This window comes from Trachurus japonicus, chromosome 6 (genome assembly GCF_045865225.1).
Source record: "Trachurus japonicus isolate A0001 chromosome 6, Traja_1.0".
Lineage (NCBI taxonomy): Eukaryota > Metazoa > Chordata > Actinopteri > Carangiformes > Carangidae > Trachurus > Trachurus japonicus.
In genome coordinates, this window is record NC_140912.1 from 29,160,773 (window position 1) to 29,165,944 (window position 5,172).

The 5,172-nt window shown below is 40.9% G+C and overlaps 1 pseudogene across 1 annotated transcript; it reads left to right on the forward strand.

Annotated features, from left to right (window-relative positions):
* The first annotated feature begins 553 nt into the window (after positions 1-553).
* LOC146986367 (uncharacterized) lies at positions 554-4,693 on the forward strand (annotated as a pseudogene). The gene is made up of 3 exons (XR_015036074.1): positions 554-942; positions 2,413-2,546; positions 3,634-4,693. The product of XR_015036074.1 is annotated as an uncharacterized LOC146986367 (transcript).
* The last annotated feature ends 479 nt before the right edge of the window (positions 4,694-5,172 follow it).

Consider the following 5,172-nt stretch of genomic DNA (forward strand, 5'->3'; position numbering starts at 1 on the left):
TAAACACTGACGCTCCTGTGTGACCTCATTGTTCCCAATATTTCTGACCGCTGTGTGATGCTGCAGTTTAGTAAGGTCATAATGGACTCCATTTACTGCTGTGTAACAAGAAGCTGAATGTGCAAGTTCAGTAATATTACCTCATTTTATGTTAATACAGTTGCAAAATGTTTGGTTGTTAATGGAAAATCAAACTGACAAGACTATAGTAGATATAAAGCATTTATTAGAAAGACAAAAGCAGGATTATGTGCAGCTCCAGATGTGTAGGCCTAACTGTTAATATGTATCTGTGAACCTGTCAGACGTGAGGTCACTGTCCAATGGGGAGCGAGATAGAGAACACGCCCATTTAGGAGACAGGGAGTGTAACCATTTCATACCATTGGAGCAGCCTCTAATGGGATATCTTGGTAAATAGAGTATCTTTGCTTTCACTTAAAAAAATCCCCAGAGTCATCCCCTCCCAGCTTTTTGAATGTGATGATGTAATACTGGAGTGTGTGGAGGTCCTATAAATACAAGCCAGGCTCATTTGTATCAGAGACGAGCAAAGCACCAGACCTCTACAGCTACAACAACAGGATGATCGACAGAGAAATCGCACTTGAAGCTTTGGGTGTGCTCTGCAATGCCAAAGTAACTGCCGTCAACCGGAGTGATGAGTCCAGAGGATCCTCTGGTGATGGATCTGGAGGAGCTGAGCTGCTTTCCAGGTCGCTGCTTTTGCGTTCGTTTGGGTTTGGCGATGTCCCTACGAATGAAACAACAGGACAAACCGAGCCTAAAAAACAGATCAAGCTTGAAATCCAGATCGACGAGGAGGAGTTCTTTGACCGTCGATACGACTATGACTTCACCAACGTGAAAGACACTGAGACTTACTACAGAGGTGATGAGGAGTATAAACGCCCATGTGGGTACAGACGCTTTGCCCTCAGGGTGAGTGCACTTTTATTATGTCTTTGAATCGGCATCAGGTTTCTCACTGCAGATTTTCAATACCCTAATCTCAATATTACAATATCAAAAATCTGAGTCAGCATAAAATGTTTACAGTTTGAATCCCCTAGTCTGTTTGTGTATCTTTTTTTTATAATAAGCCGTGTTTCCACTGCAGGAGTTCCTGGTAAAAGGAGGGGGTAGGAACTTCTACAGGAACCGTCCTCTCACTCGGCCCTCTCGGTGGCCGTGTCGCCACTGCAGACAGGACCCACCGGGCTCTGATGGCGACCAGGGCCGGTTCTAGGCAGGCATATATGAGGGGGCAGTCAGAAATGTGAAGGGGGCATCATGTGAACACATCATGCCCCAGCACTTTTTTTTCTCCGTGCTTATAGTAACTTGTTGGGGTTGTTGACTATGTGTCCAACCCCAACCTGGAGAAGCGGATTGCACTATGTCAGACCTTCAGACCTGTCCAACTCGGGGCCGGGGGGGGCCAACCAGGGTCTTAGAGCCCAAATTTGTTACTGTCGTAATGCATAGAGCCACATTATAGGCTATGGGGGGTTAGGGGTGCATATACCTGAAGATGAATTGCAAACCCAGAGGGGTGAAAAAGGTGAGTAGCTAAACTCCCTTAGGGGGTCTGGGGGCATCCCCCCCTGAAAATTTTTGTGATTTTAAAATGTGAGTGAAGCATTCTGGGGTACTCTGAGAAGAGGCGGGTGTGGGGGGGGGTCTACTATGGTCAAGATTTACAAAACTGAAAGGTAGTCTTAAGAATACTAAAAAAAAAAAGAAAGAAGAACAGAACATATTTTGGCCAGACTTTTGTGCTACTGCAGATAATTTTGTCAACTTGTAATATACACATTTTTTGAGTATATTAAAATGTGCTTTCTCAACTTCTAAAATTTGGATTTGAGGGGGCAAGACATTTGCCCCTGCGTAGGGCCGGCCCTGATGGCAACGTGCAACAGTTTCGATCATTGAGTGGTCGTTGTGCAGCGTTTTTTTTTGTTTTTTTTACTGCTCTTGTTGTTGTTGTTTTTTCTGTCAGTATAGACGCTTTCTTAAAAAAAAAAAAGCTGTCTCGATCGCCACGTAATCCCGCAATCGCCAATTTACCACTGCTTTTTTTTTTTACCAGGCATACTGCTACTCTCGTCTTTTACTGAGTTATTCTCTCTTTTTTCCGGCCGTTTTTCTGTTTTTAGTAACGTTGGGTTATAAAAAATGCATCTTATTTTGGGGCTTCCTCTTATCATCACATGATCCTGCTTTGAGTCTGACCAATCAGCACAGAGTAAATCTCAATCCTGCAGTGGAAACGCGCCTGTATAGAAATCTTTGACCTTTAGCAGTAAAATCTACATGGCTGCTAACACCATTAGCCTCAGGTGATATCATCTCATCAAATTGACAGAGAAGAAAACAAAGGAGAGAATAGTTTGTGTTTTACCACAGGTCCTGGGTGAGTATGAGGACGATACCTGGCTGGGACACGCCGTACCACTGAATCAGTGAAGGGGGAGTGGCCTGTGACGTACCATGGGACTGCAGAGAACAGTGTTGATCACATTATCAAAGAATACCTCAAGGTTTGTTTTTATCCTTCGTTTTCAGTGTGGAAATATAAATGGTGTGTGAGTGTGCGTTCTGATGAACTCATCACTTCACAGTTAGTAAAGTAAGAAACTACGGAAGAACCTAAAGGGTCATACATCCATACTTTTTATTCCATCCATTTTCCCGTGATAACGAGAGAATTCCTTCGTTTTCTCGTGATCACAAGATAATTTTCCTCTTTTCTCCTGCTCCTCTGACATTGCTACACTGAATGATGTTTCCTGCAATACCGGTCAATATTGGGGGGTCCTCCATCTCCCAATTGTTGCGCAAGGCAGCCCAATAACTCCACAGCAACCACATAATTGAAATACTGTAACAGTTTGCGTCTGTAAACCTATTTCTTCCACACTAGTTTTTATTTTTCATATGCCATTGAGTGAGCATGCGAAGGAGAGAAACAGGTGCGCACCACATTTCACGTTGCTGACCGGCAAAAACTAAAACAAGGCAGTTGGAGAGAGGAAAAACACAGAATAGTAGGGAGGTGTATGCCTTTATATAAGAGACATCACAACGTGAACGAGGGAGGATTGGATGGTGGCTCAGGTTTAGTGAAACTGTCAGCTGCACATCTGTCAGCAGCTGCTCCAATCACACACGTCACAAACTTTAATTTGAAGGGACAAACAGTGACTTTGTTGCCCATACACATTACCATACGTTTTTTTCTCTCGAAATCTCGAATTAATTATCTCGTTATCACGGGAAAACGGATGGAGTAAAATGTATGTATGTATGTATGTGGGCCTATGACCCTTCCGTAGGAAACAGAGTGGGAAACAGCAACTTTAACATCCAGGTCATTTTAAAGCTAACAAAAGTGAAATAATGTTGCTGACAAAGCTCAAAATCAAGAACCAGTGTGAGGAAACTGTAAATCCCACTAAGAGTCAGCTCCATAACAAGAACATTTATCCATAATACAACAAAGCTCAGCAGCTACAGACTGCATGAAATGATTTTAAAGCATGTCCACACACTAGAGTGAAAGCTGTAAGATCCAAGTGTTTGAGGTTGATAAGTTGTTGAATTCTAATTCATGCTTGCATCAAACAGGCAGCAGACGGAGCTGTGTGGGGGATTTACTCTACTCCTGACTTCCTTGAGGCAGATATAAATGTCCCAACAATCCACTCCAAGAAGGATGGAAAATGCTACACAGCATTTCTGCAGAATCGAATCAACCCCAAGTACATTGAGAAATTTTACAATGATACCTACTGGATGATCAAAATCCCTGAAGGAACATCAGATGAAGAACAGAAGGAACTGGTAAAGAGAGCCATCCGTCCTTATGGCCTCTTGATTCAAAGAATCTAATGTAGAAATAAAACAAAAAATGAAAGAAAAAACATCTTTCCAGTTTTATCTTGTAGTGGGTGTGTAATCTATACAATGTGAAGTGTGTCTTCAGCAGTTCTTACAAAATATTCTGATGTTAATTCAGACATGAAGTTCATAGTCAACCATGTAAGACCAAATAACTATAACTAATCTATCACTTTAAATATGCAATGTAGCAGAATGCTCATATTGATCCATCACCTGCCTGCAGATTCATCTAGTATTTATTATTAATTAATTAATGTATTTATTTTGTTACCTGTTTTATGGTAAGACGAAATGAACCAACTATAACACCTGCTGCCTCTGTGACAATTGTTCCCAATATTTCTGAGCAAGGTGAGGAGCAGAGTCGTTGAAATCTCTCAGTGGGTGGAGACAGTTTTGTTTTATTTATTTATGTCCATAAATCTTAATGTGATTTCCCAGAAGGCAGGTGAATTCTTGGAAGAGAAGGATGGCATCGAAAGTGAAACTATTTCAGTGTGACAAATTAACAAAATGATATAGTATCATATAGTCTGTAATATGATATGAAGCATTTATTATTAGATATGAGTGACACAAAGCAGGTTTACATGCAGCTAAAAACAAACACTGAATCTTCTGAAACTGAAATTAAAAATGTCACTATGACTTCTTCGTGGATATTTGTCATTAGTGTGTTTAAACTCATTTCTAACTCCTAAACTCAAACATTAATCCCTGACTTTAGAGCTTCAGTTGGAAACAAGTATTCAGTCATATCAGAGAAATAATCACGGTAAAATATTTACACAAAATTTAAGTATCTGTTAATGTAGGACTTTATTAATCCCCAAGGGGATGAGTATGAAATATTCAAGTCATTGATTGTCTTTTATACCAAATGTTTAACTTTATTGTATCGGTTTTTATTAGGTTTTGTTAGGCAGAGGTTCATAAAGAGACCTGACGGAGTATTGTATTGAAATTTCCGACCAAGTTGCGGTTGTTTACTTTCACTTTCATCAACTTACCAACTGGAGCTTTAAAGGGATAGTTCACCCTAGAATGATATTTCGCTCATTATCTACTCACCCTCATGTTGACTAAGGGCTGGAAGAAGTTTCAGATTCCTCCGTGGCTTCTCTGAGTTACAGGGGGTCTTGGCATAGCAGTGCATATCCATATAACGGTTGCAAAGGGACACCGGAGCTCTTCGTAAAAAAACACACACAAAAAAACATCCAAATACCTCCATGATGCTCGTATGTAATGTCCGTCTTGTGC